The sequence below is a fragment of the Triticum aestivum genome, chromosome 4A (genome assembly GCF_018294505.1).
Source record: "Triticum aestivum cultivar Chinese Spring chromosome 4A, IWGSC CS RefSeq v2.1, whole genome shotgun sequence".
Lineage (NCBI taxonomy): Eukaryota > Viridiplantae > Streptophyta > Magnoliopsida > Poales > Poaceae > Triticum > Triticum aestivum.
In genome coordinates, this window is record NC_057803.1 from 271,741,568 (window position 1) to 271,763,238 (window position 21,671).

Genomic DNA, 21,671 nt, shown 5'->3' on the forward strand with positions numbered 1-21,671 from the left:
GTAAACCCTCGTACAGTTGTACTCCCCTCCGCGTGGGAAACAACTACCGAGTCTTCCCAGGCTCCGTGTCGTTCCCTTCCTAGGCCTTTCGTCGTCCACCGCCGTGGTGCTCTCGGCGCAGCCTTCTCAACGTGGTCAACGACCGACATGCATCTGAAGTGGACTGTGGGTGGAGAGGCTGACAGCTGGGTCCACGGCCGCACGCAAGGAAATGCCTCATTATTATCCGCAAAATAATGATTCCCCCACCTGACATCTCGGACCCACCGAAAGGGCCTCTGTATTTCGCAAAAAAGGTACCGCCGCTGACAGCTCGGACCCACCAGCTACATCTTCGCACGCAAGGAAGTTCCTCATTATTACGGACAAAAAAAGAATACTCCCCCTGCTAGCTGGGACCAAGTATAGTGGGAGGCTGACTTGTGGGCCTACTAAGTTGACGGGGACGGAGGGCTTTGTCAGCTTAGTCAATATGCACGATTCTAGCTCCATTGACCGTACGATGTCCATCCAACGGCCGTAGTGCTTCTTCAACCTCTGGTCCTCTTGCTCCAGCCGCCCAAACCAGCGACAGTCGTGCCTCATGCTCCTGCCTCCCGTGGCCGGCTGTGATGCAGCGGAGGCCTCACCGCCCCCTACTACTCCCACTGCTAGCCAGGCCATCGCTCTACTCACCCACACCCCTGTTATTCTGCGGCGACGGCAGCCTCACACCGCAGCCGAACCAGTGAACCCTCGTACTCCTCTCCACGCGGGCTTCCACTGTCGCGTCTTCCCTGGCTCCGCGTCGTCCCCTTCCTAGGCCTCATCGTCGTCCACCGCCCTTGTGCTCTCGGCGCGGCATGGTCAACGTGGTCAAGGAATGGCCTCCATCGGACGTGGACTGTACTGGAGAGGCTGACAGCTGGGTCCACGGCTGCAGCAAGGAAGTGCCTCCTTATTACACGCAAAATAATTATTTGTCCACCTGACAGCGGGGACCCACCAGCTACATCTTCGCACACAAGGAAGTGCCCAACAGTCGGGACCCAACTGGTAGAAGCATACGTAGCATTGTCATTCTAGTCGCGAACGTGTATGTACATACTGGTCGATGTAGAGGCGCGCACATGTGGTAGTAGAGGCGCGCACGTAGCATGTACATGTACGTACAGCGGTCAGTGTGCAAGAAAGAAAATACGACCACGTACGTACATACGGGCAAGGTCTCGAACGCCTACTCACGCATAAGTACGGCCAGGGCTCGTGTACATGGCTGGGTCAGAACGGGGAAACAACGTCGTCATCATGTTCATGGGGAGCCAACCGGCTGGGTCGGAACGGAATGCGTCGTCGTGTTCATCAGGGGGGCTTGGACGGAACAACCGATGGAAATGAGGCTTGGCGTACCATAGAACGGAGGAAATGGCCTTGTGTTCGACCGACCACGGTCGAAATGGGATCCTGTTCATCGGGGGGGTCTGGCATACCGCAAAACGGAGGAAACGGACCTCCTATGGTCGAAACAGGGGTCCTGTTGATCGGGAGGGGTGTGGCATACCGCAAAACGGAGGAAACGGACATGTCTGGGAGCGCTACGGTCAAAAAGAGGGTCCTGTTCAAGCGAAGGGGTGTGGCGTACTGCAAACGGGACTCCACGGGATACTGTTCATCTCCACTGTCAACCCCCTCCAGCCTCCAAGGGCTACTATTCATCCACAGTCAACCTCCTCAAGCCTCCACCTGTGACTGTTCATCCACGGGCTCCTGTTCATCCAACCTCCACCGTGCGCTACTCCCCCGGCTACTGTTCAACCAGCCCTCTCCATGAGCTCCTGTTCAACCATCCCTCCATGGGCTACTATTCATCCAGCCCTCCACCATCTACTGTTCATCCAGCCCTCCGCAGGGTGGTCCTGTTCATCCTGCCCTCCACGGGGTCCTGTTCATCTAGCCCCAACCGGCTTGATCGATCGGTGTCCTGTTCATCCAGAGGCAACACCACGGGGTCCTGTTCATCCACCCCCACCGGGAACTGTTTTTTCCAACCCCCCCCCCCCCCCGCAACGCTCACTGTTCATCCAGAGGCAACATCGATCGGCTTCAGTTAGCAGCAGTAGCAAAGGAATCGATCGATCGGGTTTAGTTAACAGCCATCGATCGATCGCTCGGGTTCAATAACGCGTAGCCTGCAGTGCAATCGCTCGGGTTCAGTTAGAGCCCAACGCCTCACTCGGGTTCAGTTAGATCCCAACGCCTCACATGTGTGTTTGAGAGAAACCCACATCGCTCGGCCCCGACCACCCACCGCAACTGGGATTACCCCGATATTTTCCTCGCCCTCGCTTCTACCACGGTTTTTCCCATCGTGGATGGCCCAAAGTATGTCATGCAGCTGCGTCTCCGGCCCGCCCAGGACGAAAAGCCCGTTTTCTGTCATGATTTTTTTGCCATTGAAGTAGGAGCCCACCACATCTATGATGATACCGGATTTTGTCATAATTATCCTCATAGAAGTGTCATAAGTATGACAGAAAAAAAAATCATTCGGCCGAAAATGTCATGGATGTGTCTTTTTTTGTAGTGCGTCCATCACTTTGACCAGCAAGTAGAATCTTTTTTGTTTGTGTTATGGTGGGATATAGTACACGTCGACGAGGTGGGAGGGGACTAGCATATATACTATACGTACGCGTCTGTGAACAAGTACACCTCACTCAATGTCGGGACTTTTTGGTTTCCGAGGCACGTGCCACATCAACATTGTGAAATTGGTTATTCAAACATCACACAACACCTTTTTGGGCCACATGCATATCCTAGCTAGGACACTCGCGTGTGAAGCTTCCATCTATGGGCCCATGAGGCCATCATCGATGCATGCATGCATCACTTTGACCTACATTGGGAGAGGTTAATTAATTTCACCATTGATGAGGATTCTTTTGGGATACATATATTATGGCAGGAGCATATAATATGCGGTGGAGAGGGGGGAAGGGGACCATCATATGTAGTACGCTTGATATGAACCGTGCTCTGTGTGGGTGCATGGTTTACGGTTTTTGAGGCATGTGGCACATCAAAGTTGTGCATTTTGGGTATTCAACATATATATTTTGGCCCACATGCAAAGCGGTGGTGGTTGTCCTCTCGCACCCACTTAAGCGGTTATAAGCGATATCGATGCTTTCCATTTGTGGGCCCGCTTGGTCCATCACTAATTTTTGCCTAACAACAACAGAGGTTAACTTAACTTAGGAGGGGATTATTATTTTTGCTCTGGGATGACATGCATGATACAGCTCAACCACACGCACATGCATGTGTACGCACGAATCCCTCCCATCGAGTCGAAGAGGCTAGTACAGCGACACAACATGAACCGATCTCGCTCTGTGTGGGGATCTAGTGTACGATTTTTGACACACGGACCACATCAATGTTGTGTATTCAAACATGCATGCACGCATCACCTCCATACATATTCATGTAGTGGTTGCCTTCGAACGGTACACTCCCTCACGTGGTTATCGGCGACAAGCCTATATATTCGTGGGCCCGTGTGGGCATCCTTGATTACCTGACCAACAACAAGATAGGTTACCATGGTGGATTCTTCGTTTGGTTCCTGTTATCATAGTATAGGTCATGGTGAGATTCATACCTAATTAAATTTGAGTGCAAATACTATGCACGCATGCATGAATCCCCGTCGTTGGCTTGAAGTGTGGTGTACCATACATATGCATCGTCAACTTAACCCTCACTCAGTATGGGGATTTCTAGTTTGAAATCAGGGTGCCACATCAAAGTTCTTCCATTGTTACTCAAAAACACACCTCTCCATACATATGTTTGGGCGACACGCATGTACTGGTTGTCTTCGGGGACTAGCTACTTGCGTGGTTATTGGCAAGCTAGCCCATCTCCAGGGTCGCATGGACGGCCATCACTTTGACGAACAACAAGAGAGAGGTTGTACGACCAAGGAGGATTATTCTTGGTCCATTTTACGATCCATCTTGGTGAGATATATGCCTTTCTGGCCCGTGCTCGGTGAACCTCGATTGGGGGGCATGCATTCATAGCTTAGGATTCCCTTCATGGCGACACGAGGGGGGTGGGGGCTGCTAGCTACTTCGCACTTTGCTAGGTGAACCTCGGTTGGGGTGAGGGGGCATGCATTCATAGCTTAAGATTCCCTTTGTGCCAACATGAGGGGGACTGCAAGCTACTTCGCACTTTGCAAGGTGAACCTCGGTCGGGGGGGCATGCATTCATAGCTTAGGATTCCCTTCGTGCCGACACGAGGGAGGGGTGGCTACTAGCTACTTCGCACTTTGCTAGGGTGAACCACAGCTGGGGGGGGCATGCATTCATAGCTTAGGCTTCCCTTCATGCCGACTCGCGGTAGGGGGGCTGCTAGCTACTCCGCACTTTGCTAGGTGAACCTCGGTTGGGGGTGGGGCATGCATTCATAGCTTAGGAATCCCTTCGTGCCGACACGAGGGAGGAGGGGGGCTGCTAGCTACTCCCCACTTTGCTAGGTGAACCTCGGTTGGGGGGCATGCATTCATAGCTTAGGATTCCCTTCGTGCCGACACGAGGGAGGGGGGCTGCTAGCTACTTCGCACTTTGCTAGGGTGAACCTCGGTTGGGAGGGCGCATGCATTCATATCTTAGGATTCCCTTCATGCCGACATGAGGGAGGGGGGAGGGGGCTGCTAGCTACTTCGCACTTTGCTAGGGTGGACCTCGGTTGGGGGGGAGCATGCATTCATAGCTTAGGATTCCCTTTGTGCCGACACGAGGGAGGGGGATGCTAGCTACTTCGCACTTTGCTAGGGTGAACCTCGGTTGGGAGGGGGCATGCATTCATATCTTAGGATTCCCTTCATGCTGACATGAGGGAGGGGGAGGGGGCTGCTAGCTACTTCGCACTTTGCTAGGTGAATGTACCTCGGTTAGGAGGGGGTGCATTCGTAGCTTAGGATTCCCTTCGTGCCGACACGAGGGAGGAGGGGGGTGCTAGCTACTTCGCACTTTGCTAGGTGAACATCGGTTATGGGGGAGGGGCATGCATTCATAGCTTAGGATTCCCTTCGTGCCGACAAGACGGGGTGAGGGGGTGGGGGCAAGTAATATAGTTCGCTTTGCGAGAGAGGTGCCACATCAATGTTGAATTTATTATTTGAAAATCAAACCACCTTTTTGATACATAAATTTGGTCCACATGCAGGTGTGTTCGTGTTCTGACCCACTCCCACGTCATTTTTCGTGAAATTTATGAACATTAGATAAGTCAGATGACGCAACAAACACGGTTCACTCAAACTAACTATGTGCCACTCCGGTGCACCTGTCACGCACACATCTGCATAGTACATTGGGCTCCATGAGGCTTCCCCTCTCAAAAATATCCACCTGCCTCGAGGGTATTTCTATTACATAACACACGGTTGTTATCTCTGGACCGTGTGCAATGTTTCTTTTTCCCAAGCCCACCTACATCCCTAGGAAATATCTGCCCGCCTCGAGGGTTTTTCTGTTTCATAACACACGGTTGTTATCTCCGGACCGTGTGCGATGCACTATCATCAAAATTTTCAATAGCTCGGCATTTCAATCCTGTGTTTGACTCCCGAGTAGTAAAATTTTCAGTACCCGTGTCCTATCCTCAAACAGCCCGTGCCCCCCTACACACACACAAAAACCTCCTCGGGCATGCATGTGCACACACACACACACACTCCCTCGCTCAAAACCCTAGGATGGTCCCCATAGCCACTAACGCCGCCACAAGGCCTCCATTGTCAACATCTGCCGGTTTGCCCGTGCAGCTTACCCACCGATCCCCATCCCCACCCCCACTCCAGAGCGTCGTAGCCTAAGCCCGACTACAATTCCCGTGGAGCTCGAGGAGCGACTGGCCCAAAAGAGGTGTATAGCGGTCTCTTTGCCTGACATCGCCGAGGAAGCTAACGACCATTACTCACAGCAGGCACTCAAGCAGCGGGCTAGAGTATGCGGGCATGTCTCGTCCGCCGGCTATGACATAGAGGTCATCGACAGTGATGGCCTGAGGCGGGCTATGTCATAGGTTAAGTGGCCCACCCCCAACCCCTCAGGTTCAACGGCCGTTGATCTCATCCATGGCCCCGCCGTTGATCTCCTCTCGCTCGCTATCAACAATTTGCCATTCTACATCGCGATCGAGCCCCTTTTGTCATGTCTGAAGGACAAAATCTACGACGTTGGCTTGGGATCCACAGCTTCCAAGTCAGACCTCATCGATGGCGACCACGAGGAGGGCATCTTGTCCGGCTCTTCCAAGGGGAAAGAGCCCATATGCTCTTCCAAGGGGAAAGCGCCTGTCTGCGACATCAGGGAGGGCACCCTATAGCCCTTGCTCTTCCAATGGGAAGGAGCCCATCTGTGACAACATGGAGCGCATCCAGGGTCTGTCCTCTTCCATGGGAACGATCCCATCTGTGAAAAGTGAGGAAACCCATGATTTTTTTGCTGTGGCTCTTCACAGGGGGAAACCCATGATTTGTTTTGTCGAGTCCCTTTTGCAGGGTAGTGAGAATATGTCCAGTTTGAATTGCTATATCTAGTTGTTTGCAGTATGCCTTGTTTATTTCAGTTGTTCATAATGTGATGCTCTATATGTGCAATTATTTACTGTGCAGTACATTTCATCAATCCAGTTTTAAACATACCGATAGGAATGCATATATTTGCTTGCTGTTAAGCCTGTTATAGCTAGCCTATCCCTCTTTTAAAGTTTTTTGATTGTTCGGTTGTATGTAGTTAGCATATGTCCAGTTTCAAATGCTATCTTTGGTTGTTGGTATTATGCCTTGTTTATTCCAGTTATTCACAACATGATATTCTATATGTGCAAGTATGAATTGTTGTGCTAAACATGCTTCTCGACGTACCTACACAGGACAATTTTGGGAACGACTGCTATTTTCAACCATTGAGGTTAGTTTAATCCCATGGCTTATATCCGCTCACTGTTCAGGATATCGGTAGCTGGTACCATATAGGCCGGCGGCTGATAAGGGACTAATCGGTGAATCGGACTTTTAGCTGAATATATCTGCAACCCATTTATCGTTAGGTTAACTAGGGCCATATGTAATATATCTGAGGCTAAATAGCAACATGCACTGTACTTAATGTCTAAATATGCAATCCTAGGCTACATAGCAACAAGGAAGAGTGTTACATTAATGTTCTAATGATGTCTAGATATACGTAGAAGAGCAGTAGCAACAACAACAACAACACAACCCTGTTTCGATACTCAACTTAGCTAGAGGTTAGAGTTAGTTTCTAGCTCATTACTAACCCTGAAAGAACTTCACCCAAATAGTTGTTTGGATGGCAGGGTTAGATTGACAATAAATGCACTAGGAGAACTAGCTCCAATGAGCATCTCTTTGGTTGGATAGTTTTTCTGGGTGGGTTATAGATACAACTAGCTCAAACTAGCCCTCATGTTTAGATATACTTTAGGGTTATTTGAGCCCAAACTAGCTCAAACTAATTGTAACCCCTGGATACATCAGCAGTTAATCAGCCGGTAATTTGTAAGAATGCACTACCACAGACAAATGTTAATTCATCTAATATGTGAGTATATTGGATGTTATAAGATACTCCCTCCATTCCTAAATATTTATATTTTTAGAGATTTCAAATGGACTACCACATACAGCTGTATATAGACATATTATAAAAGAGTGTTGTGCTACATCATTGTGCAATTGTTGTTTAGCTTCTAATATTAACTTGGTGCTTTTAGGTACACATGTCATTGGTAAAGATCCGCGCTTCGACCCTTTCTGTGTATGGTACAATGAGATATCGATGAACCAGCATCAAGTGAGGAAGCTGATAAAGATTGTTAGTAAAATGGGTCCAAAGATGGCAATTAAGCTATTTTTTTACACTTTATCCAAGACAACAGCGAACTGTAGGATGGTAAGTAAGAACTCTATAGCCTTCCTTTTAATGCCCATAATGAGTTGTGTTAGATGACAATGTCTGAATCTTTTTCCTTTGAAGTGGTTGCCAAAGCAGTTTACTCAAGATTACCTCTCAAACTACATGGTTGGTGGGCATGCAAAGGTTAAAGTATTTCTACCAAAACACGATTATTACCTAGATGTTTTAATCAAGACCATGAAGGATGGGCGGTCGGCCATCACAAGGGGTTGGACTAGAGTCGTGCGTGCCTTCTGCACGGAGGAGGGCACAATATGGGCATTCCACTTCACCTTGTTCGGCAACCAGAATATATTTCGCCACTTTCTTTACCGTCTTTAATAGTACAAGTATACAACTCTGGTTCATCATTCTTTATTTGGTTCTTATGTAATTCTTGAACATATGTACCTATGAATCGAATAATGCATTGGTTGTTTGAACCTGATGGATATGAATAAAGCTGTAGCATACATTCAAATTCAAATCCAAATCCGGTACAATTTGGAAAAGAAAAAAATTAAATTAGGGTGCAATTTCTCTCTCCAGGTTGTTACGGCGCACACGGTTGGTAAAACACAAAACGTTTGCGATATGCACCAAAATCCGAGACGGTTCACAGAGAGGAAACATGTGCAAGCATGCACGCAGTTGCCGTTTGCAAACCGTGTGCGATGTCAGAGAATATCACAAACGGTGCGGGCAAACTAAACGTTTGTGTTAGTTGCCTTATCGTACACGATTCACAACCATGAACTATTTCTGATGAAGTATGCATCATAAATGTTGCACCATAGGATAGTGTGTGCGGTAGTTGTTGCGTATGACGATGCTACGACGGTCCGTCATTTCGTAATCCTGTCTGACACTCGTACGGCGATTAGCTAATCTTCTTAACGCTGAATCGTTTGTGATGGGCCACGCATCATACATGTTCTATAATAGTGAACCATTTGTGAAGGGCCGCGCATCATAAACGTAGCACCACAGAATACCGACTGCGATGGCAATGTGAGCAGAAACGAGTAGGAGTACTGTAGGGGCCCTATCCGCGATGGTTTCTGGGTCGTGTGGGAACGACCCCCCTATCGCCCAGACTCACTTGGCAACGGTTCCAAATGCCATCGCGGAAAGGGGTTAAAAACCATTTGTTTAGGACCGACGCACACCGGTGTTGTTGGATGCATATCCTTCCAGCATTATTGTCCTCAAACGAATGTCATGGGAACTGAGAAAATCCCGGTGCTTCTTATGCCATGGAATGGTTATACCTTTTGTCCATGTGATAGTTCCTAAGTAGACATGAAGATTGAAAACAATTGAACTGTCAATTCTAGTAAATTGTATATGGTCTTTCAATGTGCGTGAAATCATCACCTCTATATACAAAGTTTCCAGACATGGAAAGGATCGGAGGAAGCCAATAATCGTGTTCAGATCAAAACACCACATACTGATACGTAAGGTCTTGACAAAATCCACACCATTGATAGGATATCCATGGACAAACTCTTCATTGAGCATATAACATAATATTAGTACCAAAAGTGTACTCCAGGATGACACAAAACTTATGCGCACAAACTAAAAATGCAGCTTATGATTAAAGAAGTGTTGACGATAATATATAGTACCTGAATAATTGTGGAGCCAACCACCATCTTGTAACATTTAAACGGATCACGAATTACAGCCAAGGTGTTGGGGATATTCCCCATGTTATAACCCGGTCCAGGTATGACCCGGTGGACATTTGACAGCTCATGGGGAATCCAGCAAGGAAACGGCCCATGGCCTAGAAGGAGACTTGAGGAGAGGTCGTCTCGTCTCATGATACTGGATGGACCGGCCTGAAGGGCAAATCGCAAGGGAAGTCTCCTTGTCTGGAGAATAAGATAACTAGTAGATATACTAAGGGACGGGTTGTATTGCGACCCAGAGTCTGTTGTAAATCAGGGGACTCACCTATTATATAAATGGGAGCCACTAGGACAGAAAGGACTAAGTACCAGCTCTCGAATACTAGGTTAGCCAAAGTCGCACCTTTATTATTGAGATCTCCAGCAATAATCAATCAAGCAGGACATAGGCTTTTACCTCAACTATGATGTGCCAAACCTAGGTAAACTCGTGTCTCTTAATTCCGATCAACCCCGTTTGAGCTACTACCTAGCTGCGATGGTCTCATGACTAAGTCCGTTTTCAAGGACATCTTCCCTGACAAAACCATGATAGTTGGCGCCCACCATGGTGGCCGTGCATGATGATGTTGAGTTCTTGGAGGGAGATACCCCAGGGATCGAAGGATATGCGATTGGTCAGATGACAAAGAGTCATCGTGGCAAGCTCTACATCGAGGTTGGGGCCCCGAGTCAACTCTATAGAGTACGAGTACCGGGTATGTTTTGGCAAGATCCACGTCTTCATCAGCAATATCGGTGAATCCAGCCTCGAGGCAGACACCTGCTCCGACATAGTTGAGTCGGCTCGTCGCGCCAAAGCCGACTAGCCTCAAGCCGCCCAGAAACACTTCTTCATCGGCTTCACTCAGGGTGTCGATATCGCGAACAACTTCGTGTCTGGCATAGACACCCTTGTTTACTTTGATGGCGGATCCTCGGTCGGTGACATCGAGTCGCGATCCTCCCTTGGATGTTCGGTGACACGAACCAACACTTGATACGTCTCCAACGTATCTATATTTTTTGATTGTTCCATGCTATTATATTATCTGTTTTGGATGGTTTATATGCATTAATAAGCTATTTTATATTATTTTTGGGACTAACTTATTAACCTAGTGCCCAGTACCAGTTTCTGTTTTTTTCCTTGTTTTAGAGATTTGCAGAAAAGGAATACCAAACGGAGTCCAAATGGAATAAAACCTTCACGATGAGTTTTCTTGGACCAGAAGACACCCAGGAGACTTGGAGTGCAAGTCCAGAGAGCCATGAGGCGGCCACAAGGGTGGAGGGTGCGTGCCCCTACCTTGTGGGGCCCTCGGTGACCCCCTGACCTAGATCTTCCTCCTATATATTCACATATATTCCCAAACCACCAGAAGCATCCATGAAAACACTTTTCCACCACCGCAACCTTCTGTTCCCATGATATCCCATCTTGGGGCCTTTTCCGGCATCCTGTTAGAGGGGGATTTGATCATGGAGGGCTTCTACATCAACTCTATTACCATTCCGATGAAGTGTGAGTAGTTTACCTCAGACCTACGGGTCCATAGCTAGTAGCTATATGGCTTCTTCTCTCTCTTCAGTTCACAATTCCATGTTCTCCTCGATGTTCTTGGAGATCTATTCGATGTAATCTTGTTTTGCGGTGTGTTTGTCGATGAATTGTGGATTTATGATCAGCTTAGCTATAAATATTATTTGAATCTTCTCTGAATTCTTATATGCATGAATTGATATCTTTGTAATTCTGTTCGAACTATCGGTTTAGTTTGGCTAACTAGATTGGTTTTTCTTGCAATGGGAGAAGTGCTTAGCTTTGGGTTCAATCTTGTAGTGTCCTTTCCCAGTGACAGTAGGGGCGGCAAGGCACATATTGTATTGTTGCCATCGAGGATAAAAAGATGGGGTTTACATCATATTGCTTGATTTTATTCCTCTACATCATGTCATCTTACTTAAAGCATTACGATGTTCTTCATGAACTTAATACTCTAGATGCAGGCAGGAGTTGGTCGATGTGTGGAGTAATAGTAGTAGATGCAGGTAGGAGTCGCTCTACTTGACACAGACGTGATGCCTATATTTCATAATCATTGCCTTAGATATCATCATAACTTTGCGATTTTCTATCAATTGCTCGACAGTAATTTGTTCACCCACCTTATTATTTGCTATCTTCATAGAAGCCTCTAGGTCTACCCATGGCCCCTAGGTCTATTTTCCATCATATTAAGTTTCCGATCTACTATTTTGCAATCTTTTACTTTCTGGTCTATAAACCAAAAAAACTAAAAAAATATTTACTTTATCTTTTGTTTAGTTTCATCTATCTCTATCAGATCTCACATTTGCAAGTGACCGTGAAGGGATTAACAACCCCTTTCTCATGTTGGGTGTAACTATTTGATTGTTTGTGCAGGTATTAGTGATTTTTGCATTATCTCCTACTGGATTGATACCTTGGTTCTCCAACTGAGGGAAATACTTATCTCTACTTTGCTGCATCAGCCTTTCCTCTTCAAGGGAAAAACCAATGCAAGCAAAAAAGTAGCAGGAAGAATTTCTGGCGGCGTTCCCGGGGAGATCTACGCCAAGTAAAGACATACCAAGTACCGATCATAAAACACTCATCTCTTGCATTACATTATTCGCCATTTGCCTCTCGCTTTCCTCTCGCCCACTTCTAAAATGATTTTCGAAAAGGTTTTCCTTTTCTTTGGCCTTCTTATGTTCGTGTTTTCGTTTTCTTTTGGTTTGCTCGTTGCAAGTTTGAATTGTTGCCACCATGTCTGAATTCGGGGAGATTAATGCTGAAAAGGATAGTAGTAACAATGCGGGAAACTATGATGCTTTTGCTAATATTAATCCTCATGAATAACCTACTATCATGCACACCAAAAACTTCGCATAGGGAGTGGCAATATCATTGGAAAAGGGGTTATTCAGGATTTCTTTACTTGTGTTGGTGCATTCCCCACGTTAGGTGGATCGATTCTCCATAAAACTAGTAGTCTTGCAGATGCTATATCATTCCTTGTGGTTGAACTTGAAAGACGATTTGTTCATATGCATCCATGCACACAAAGGATTTTTCTAGAGTTTTCTAATATTGAGCATTCTTCTGTTAAGCACGCCGCCACTATATTTCTAGCCCATGAGTTTAGAGTAATTATCAAATAATCTAGTAAATTTTTTGCGCATTATACAGTAGATGGTGGTCGTCCTCATATAGAGGGGATTCTCTTTAACCAAGAGGAAATAATGTGTTTACGATCTCTAGATCTTGTTGCTTATAATGAAAATTTAAGAAAGAGGGTCCCTACCGATGTTTTGTTGATAAGATTTCTAAACTTAATGATAATTTTGATATACAAAATAATGGATTGGGTTTCTCTCTTGGACACAAGCTCATGACTTTTTGCCAAAAGAACGCTTACAATGATGAGTTGGTCATACAATATTAGGGCCCCAATTCCTCCCGAGCATGATCTTAGGGATCCTTATCCCGTAAAATTTACCCCTTTTGAATACTTTTGATTACCACAAATAAAACATGCTGCTGAACAAAGGGAGTATGAGATGAGCTTTCGACATTTGTCTTATTATTACTATGACAATACCTGGATCTATCTATATGTTTTTATGCCTAGCTAAGGGCGTTAGACAATAGTGCTTGTTGGGAGGCAACCCAATTTTATTTTTCTTCTTTGCTTTTTGGTTCTGTTTTTCAATAAATAATTCATCTAGCCTCTAGTTAGATGTGTATTAATTAGTTTTTGTGCCAAGTAAGACCTTTGGGATGATTTACGGTGATAGTTGTTTTGATCTTGCTGAATAATATAAACTTTTGCGCTCAGGAATACAATTCTCATTTTTAATAGAAGCATGATAAAATACTGATTCTTTTTTTGCAGAATATTAATATACAAATTTCCCAGGTTGTCCTAATTTTTCAGAATTTTTGGAGTTACAGAAGTATTCGAGAGTTATAGATTACTACACACTGTTCTGGTTTTGACAGATTATGTTTTGTTTGTGTTGTTTGCTTATTTTGATGAATCTATTGGTATTATCGGGGGGTATGAACCATATAAAAGTTGGATACAGTAGATATTACACCAATATAAATAAAGAATGAGTTTACAACAGTACCAAAAGTGGTAATTTATTTTCTTATACTAACGGACCTTATGAGATTTTCTGTTGAGTTTTGTGTTGTGAAGTTTTCAAGTTTTGGGTAAGGATTTGATGGACGATGGAATAAGAAGTGGCAAGAGCCTAAGATTGGGGATGTCAAAGGCACCCCAAGGTACTATTCAAGGACAACCAAGAGCCTAAGCTTGGGGATGCCTTCGGGATGCCCCGGAAGGCATCCCCTCTTTTGACTCCATCTATCAGTAACTTTACTTGAGGCCATATTTTTATTCACCACATGATATGTGTTTTGCTTGGAGCATCTTGTATGATATGAGTCTTTGCTTTTTAGTTTGCCACAATCATCCTTGCTATACACACCTTTTGAGAGTGCTTCACTTATATCTTTTGAGCTAGGCAATTTTGCTCTAGTGCTTCACTTAAATCTTTTTAGAGCACGATGGCGATTTTATTTTCTAGAATTTTTTTTGAACTATCATGCTTCACTTATATTATTTTGAGAGTCTTTAAATAGCATGGTAATTTTCTTTGGTTCTGAATTTAGTCCTAACTAGTAAATATGCCCATGCGTTGCTACGGGTTGTTGTCCAAACCATGAACTATAGCCCGTGCATTGCAACAGTTTTACAAAATTAGTTATAGTTAGTTTACTTGTTATTTCATCAGATACATATTGCAAAAAAAATAATAGCTTATCAATAATCCAGAGAAATATATGCCACTTCCATTGATTATACCTTCGCATGATTGCGACTTTGGTTTACTTTTGCATGTATTCAGCGATGTACTGAATGTAAATAAGGCTATTTAGTGCCAGTCTGCCTTTGCCTCTCAAGGCTTTAGTAAACAGACATATAATACCTCTTATTTATTTTATCTGAAGGTTCTTGTCGGATTCACAGTGTGAAAAATTGACAAAAAACTGACATTAAAATTTCTAAAAGTGGACAACTAAAGGAAATGTACAAACAAAATTTAATTTGTCAAGTAGGTCAAACCAGAACTATAAAATGTCATTTCTGAAATGTTTGCCAAGTATGTTATCAACATAAGAAAGGAGCCTTGCACTGTGTTTTGACTGAAAATTGCACATTGGTGACCTTAATGTAAATAACATGTCTTAAAATAGTTCATGCAAGGGCTACAAAAACATATGAAGAACATAACCCTTCCAAGGTCAAATGGAGTTTTGAACCATTATCATAACCATGAAGATTCGAATCCCCAAAAATAGGGCAGTATTAAGATGTAGATTTCTAGAGTCGTTACACTGTTGTTTGTATCCCTATGGAAAACAAAATTTGAGTACAATTAAATCCTATTAACCTACTACAATAATTCAAAATAATCAACTAAATTGCATTTACTGAACATGAGAACTTATTCTTGGAAGATGTCAGAAAGGAGATCAAACACCATCAACAATAGGCTGTTTAGAAAATAAATGACATGTCAACTGGCATAGAAAATCTTTAAATCATGTTTGACATGAAAATTTGGCTATTACAAATGGCAACTAAATTACACCTGAGAAAGAAAACATCAAGAAGCTAGAGAGAACAGACATGAAAGAACCACCTGAACATACAATTGTACCAACAGGATAGAAATCCATCTCCAGCGATCAAACTTGTTTTCACCCTGTCGTACGTAGTGGAGTACACATACGACATATCTGATGCTATCGATTCATCAATTGATTCAAAAGAAAAGTTCTGACCAAGCATGCATGAGCACATCCCAGGAGCTCCTAGCATTGACTTCCAACACCTATAACAGATTTTAATACCATGGAGCAGTATTTTCCATATGAGATCATCCTCACCTACTGGTCCAGTCACATGAATTTTTACAAGCCAATGCAACTTTTAACTGTCGGACTGAAACCACAAAGCTATAGGCCTGAGGAACAAAAGGCAAAAATCCTCAAATTAACTGACCGGTCGCTTGTATTGGAATAACATATCTCTCCGTAGCGCATTATAGCATCATGTTAAACCAACCGGTGGCCAACATACCAGCTTTGACCAATCAAAAATAGACCCCATAGGAATCCCCAAAGAGCAACACTACAGCAGCAGATTACAGCCTGATCAGAGATGCCAGCCCAAGGGCAAGGAGAGGAGGGCATACCTCGGTGGTGGTCGTCGAATCCTCATCTACTGGCCTACCTACAGCTCGTCCAGAGAATATCATAGATGTTGCTGCAAGAGCCCGACCCGCCACATCGATGACCGGCAGTCCACCTGCAAGAGGGCGCAGGTGGAGGCCATGATGGCCCTCATTGACGATGTCGCCTACCTCGCTGGCACCTAGCTCGCCACTGCCAAGGCCCACTGCAACATCAAACAACCAACAACGCTAAATTTTCCAATTGAAAGAAGCAAAGATCATTTAACAACAATAATTTTTGATCTCAAATTCAACATCCTTCAGAGTACCAGGGTCTCTATCTCTCTGCCAATCTAAAGTTTCAAACGGTCCAATGCCAAAACCTCATAAAGTCACCATAAGCTTATCTTCTAATGTTTCGATTCGAAATAAGTCCCAAGAATTTCAAGTATCATTGACCTGAGCATGGAAGACAAAGCTTGTAAATGTCATGGTGATTTCACTCCTAATCGATGGCAGAATTCGTTTGAGAAATATATGCACAATAGAGGTACCGGAAAAATGATATAAACTGACTACGTCTAGGATTCTGATCTACAAAAATAGAAGACTTAATTTTTCTGGCTTGCTTTGAACTGATGCACCAAATGAAAACATTTGATGTGCACTCCTATATAATAATTAGAAACATAATTCTTTTACGAAGAAGAATAAATATTGTGTGTTGGACCATTCGGGTCGTTGGCATCAATTGTCAGTATTTCTTTAAGAGCGAGAACATCAACTATTGATCTTAAAATTACTTTATGTCCACTCAAAAGTATTAAAGCCACTCTTCACTTGCATGATCTACAAGTATCTGAACACTTCCTTATGGACTATATGGCTCGGAGGTCCATCTTAATAACGATCTAAAGTTAAAATGGAAGCAACTAAGGAAGCAGAAGTAGCCTGTTAGGAGCTCTAACTCAGAAACACATAGATGCAGTTTCCTAATATAATCCAAATATATTTGAAAAGGTTGATTGTATTAAAACGGCAATAACCGACCATGAATAATAAATTTTGGAAATAGAAACAATGTAGTGCAAGTTAATCATACACCATGAGATGCGATAGGTATATTAAGTTTGAATGTTTTCTTGTGCTGAAACAAACAAATGTGCATGCAGTTTTTTTTCAGCTTTAGCATGGGAGAACAGTACTTTGGCAGTGACTGAGTTTCTTCACCGGCACACTGATATTGACAATTACATATATTTGTTTCTACTGCATGTTAAATGAAAATTTTGATTAATTTGCGTACCTGTCTAACGTAGGATATCGCAATGCTCATAACAAATCTAATGACGTGTCTCACCTAACCTGCCAAACTCTGCTTTTTTCTTTCGGGGAAACCTGCCAAACTCTGTTATGATCAAATCTTTAAGATAGAGCTCCGGTCAAGTCAGTTGATTTAGAACCTTTTCAGTTTAGAGTTAGTAACATGTAGCGGCCAAGTTTTCTTATTTGTGTTGGCTTGTTGCCTTAATAAATGATCCTTTTCCAAAATAATAATATTACATACACATGGAGGCTAGGAAACAGAAAACTGTGTCTGAATGGATTGATACATCTATCTATATGTTTGCATTATAACCTTAATCTAATGGAAGCAGATAAATTCAAAGAAACTAATAATCTAAGAGCACATCATTAACCATGGAGGCGTTCTGTTTGAAGTTCGGTGTCATGTTGAAATTTAGAGCGCCTCGCTGCTGCTGTGCACAATTATAGGAATCCTACTGTTTCATTATAACTGTAGCATCTACTCCAAATACTGAATGACGGAATTAACCTATCAAATATTGAATGCAGCTAGTTTTGGGTTTTTAAATAGTTATTTGTCCTAACTAAAATAAGGATTTTGACATTGGTTGTAGTTTTGCGGCAAATTAATGATAGGTTGCAATTATGAATCCAAAATTTATATTAGTGCTAGAGCAAAATCACTGTGCACAAAGTAAAGGAAAACAATTGGTATATACACGATAAAGAAGAAATTGGAAGTATATAGTACATGGGTGCAATCAACATACAGAGAGGTCATGGACTTCGAAGAAATCTGCAACAAATCAAAGGAGACCGAGAGGGATGTGAGAGCTCATCCATTTGCCTGACACAAGAAATAGAAATTTTCTTAGTCTGTAGATTCAGTAAAGCAATTACAGTGAAGCATAACATTCCAACTCTGCAAGACCACTAATAGTGGCGCATATACTCTCAGTTTTGATCATAATAAGCCAATAGCCCAAGATCAATTGCCAATCATGAACCTTCATGGTCCTGTAAAATAACCTCTGTACCTCTCCATAGCACACTATAGCATCACATGAAGCCAGCTAGCGGCAAACAGACCAATTTTTACCTGCCAAATTTAGGTCCCAGATAAATCCTCTGCTCGCTCGTTGTCCGTCCCTGCACATCCTCCACATCAAATTAGCAGCAACTGCATCAAAGTAGCAGCAGCAGTAGCATCAATCAACAAACAACAGGAAAGGAGCAGTGCTATATCCAGCTAATAGCAGCGCAGCAGCCATCCCTCTCCCATGCCCTCCCCGCACCAGCAGTGCACCAGACAGTCCTCGTCCACATCGATCTCCCCCACTCCCGCAAATGTCCAACGCCCTGCTATACCTCCCCTTGTTTATCCCCTAAAAAACCTAAACATGATTAGTTAGATAAAGGGAGAACAAGAACGAACGAGGAACGAACCTGGGGCAGCCGGAGACGCGGCTGCGAAGCCCTACCCGAAACCCTAGCCATGGGGGATGGGCTTGCGAGCGGGCGGTAGAGGACGGGAGCGGAGACTCTGGCCGGAGGGGAGGGAGGCGTGGACCGTGGGGAGCTCGGGGGCATGCTGGACGGCGCTGGAGGTCCCCAGAGAAGCGGCCGACGTGGGTGGTGGCGGCGGCGAGCGAGAAAGGAGGCGAGAGCTCGTCCTCCGTGTATGGACACATGTATTTTCTTTCTGTCTCTTCTATCGGCTTGTCTGGCTGCTGGATTCGATTCGGTGGGCTGAGGCCCATGCAGGTGATGTATGGGCTGAGACAGGGAGGCGTGACCGACGGGAAACGTGATGTAGGAGCCGATGAAACCGAAAATTACCTAAGCAAAAAATTAGTACCACCTTGAATATGAGTTTTTTTAAACTGAAAGCGTAAATTCACGGGGAAAAGTGTATTGTGATGGTGAACCCACAGAGTCAATCCATGCTTTATTATTATTAGGGAAAGATATGATAGACATCCAAGTGGGATATAATAAAAACTTTCATATAAAGTGCATTGAATACTATGAGAAGTTTGATTCCTTATGATTGTTTTGAGATATAGAGATGGTGATATTGGAGTCATGCTAGTGAGTAATTGTGAATTTGAGAAATACTTGTGTTAAGGCTTGTGATTCTCATAGCATGCACGTATGGTGAATCGTTATGTAACGAAGTTGGAGCATGTGGTATTTTTTTATTGTCTTCCTTATGCGCTTCGTACTTTGTTTTGATGACTAGTAGATTTTTGCAATAAGTTTGTAAGTTCTTTATGAGTAATGTTGAGTCCACAGATTATACGCACTCTCACCCATCCACCATTGCTAGCCTCTCTAGTACCACGCAACCTTCGCTGGTACCAAACACCCACCATATACCTTCCTAAAAACAACCACCATACCTACCTATTCTGGCATTTCCGTAGCCATTCTGGCATATATTGCAATGCAACTTTCCACTGTTCTATTTTATTATGACACATTCCATCATTGTAATATCTCTTTGCATGATCATGTAGTTGACACCGTATTTGTGGCAAAGCCACCTTTCTTAATTCTATCATACATGTCACTCTTGAGCCATTGCACATCCTGGTACACCTACGAAAGCATTCATGTAGAGTCATATTTTGTTCTAAGTATTGAGTTGTAATTTTTGAGTTGTAAGTAAATAAGAGTGTGATGATTTTCATTGTTAGAGGATTGTCCCATGTGAGGAAAAAAAGGGAGGCCAAAGAAGCCAAACGAAAAAATGAGAGAAAAAGAGAGAAGGGGCAATGTTATTATCCTTTTTTTCCACACATGTGCTTCAAAGTAGCACCATGATCAGACTCCTATGTTGTCACTTTCATATGCTAGTGGGATTTTTTTCATTATAGAACTTGGCTTGTATATTCCAATGATGGGCTTCCACAAAATGCCCTAGGTCTTCATGAGCAAGCAAGTTGGATGCACACCCACTTAGTTTTCTTTTTGAGCTTTCATAAACTTATAGCTCTAGTGCATCCGTTGCATGACAACCCCTACTCACTCACATTGATATCTATTGATGGGCATCTCCATAGCTCGTTAATACGCCTAATTGATGTGAGACTATCTCCTTCTTTTTGTCTTCTCCACAACCACCGTATTCTATTCCACCTATAGTGCTATGTCCATGGCTCACACTCATGTATTGCGTGAAAGTTGAAAAAGTTTGAGAACACCAAAAGTATGAAACAATTGCCTGGCTTGTCATGGGGTTGTGCATGATTTGAATATTTTTTTGATGAAGATGGAGCATAGCCAGACTATATGATTTTGTAGGGATGAGCTTTTTTTGGCCATGTTATTTTGAGAAGACATAATTGCCTTGTTAGTATGCTTGAAGTATTATTGTTTTTATGTCAACATTAAACTTTTGTGTTGAATCTTATGGATCTGAGAATTCATGCTAAAATAAAGAAAATTACATGGATAAATATGTTAGGTAGCATTCCGCATAAAAAATCTGTTTTTATCATTTACCTACTCGAGGAGGAGCAGGAATTAAGCTTGGGGATGTTTGATACGTCTCCAACATATCTATAATTTTTTATTGTTCCATGCTATTATATTATCTGTTTTGCATGTTTTATATGCATTAATATGGTATTTTATATTAGTTTTGGGACTAACTTATTAACCTAGAGCCCAATGCCAGTTTTTATTTTTTTTCCTTGTTTTTAAGCTTCGCGGAAAAGGAATACCAAACAGAGTCCAAACGGAATAAAACCGTCACGATGATTTTTCTTGGACCAGAAGGCACCCACGAGACTTGGAGTGCAAGTCAAAGGAGCCACGAGGCGGCCACAAGGGCGGAAGGCGCGCCCAGGGGGTCACTACTAGAAAAAGGGCTATAGATGGGATTGACACTAATGACGCACCAGACAAGTGGTGCGCCATTAGTATATACTAATGGCGCACCACCTTCTGATGCGCCATTAGAGTTGAAACTACTAATGGCGCACCATGTCCACGGTGCGCCATTAGTATCAAAAAAAAATTTTAACTAGTGCGCCTGTCCAAACATACTAATGGCGCATCCTTAGTAAGTGCGCCATTACTAGTTGTAACTAGTAATGGCGCACCAGCCAGAAAGTGCGCCACTAATGTTATTTTTTTTTTTATTTTTTTATTCCTTTTTTTGCAAAAGTACTAATGGCGCACTCACGCGCGGTGCGCCATTACTAGTTTAAACTAGTAATGGCGAACCCTTGCAGAGTGCGCCATTAGTATGTTTTTTTTTGCAAAACTACTAATGGCGCACCACCAGGGGGTGCGCCATTAGTAACCTGGATCCATCCCCTACCCCGACCCACTCCTCGTCCCACCCACCCCGATCCATCCCCTCCCTCCCACATCGCCGCCGCCGCGACCCACACACCGCCTCGTCCCTCCCACAGCTCA

At 43.8% G+C, this 21,671-nt stretch overlaps 1 long non-coding RNA gene across 2 annotated transcripts; it reads right to left on the reverse strand.

The window, feature by feature from the left end:
• Positions 1 to 15,229: 15,229 nt before the first annotated feature.
• LOC123085948 (uncharacterized) lies at positions 15,230 to 18,969 on the reverse strand. Of its 2 annotated transcripts, XR_006440168.1 has the most exons (3): positions 18,014 to 18,969; positions 16,265 to 16,394; positions 15,230 to 16,159 (listed from the first exon to the last, which is right to left on the reverse strand). It is a non-coding gene; the product is annotated as an uncharacterized lncRNA (long non-coding RNA). The 2 variants fall into 2 exon arrangements; XR_006440167.1 differs by having other exon boundaries at positions 16,265 to 18,969.
• Between the last annotated feature and the right edge of the window lie 2,702 nt (positions 18,970 to 21,671).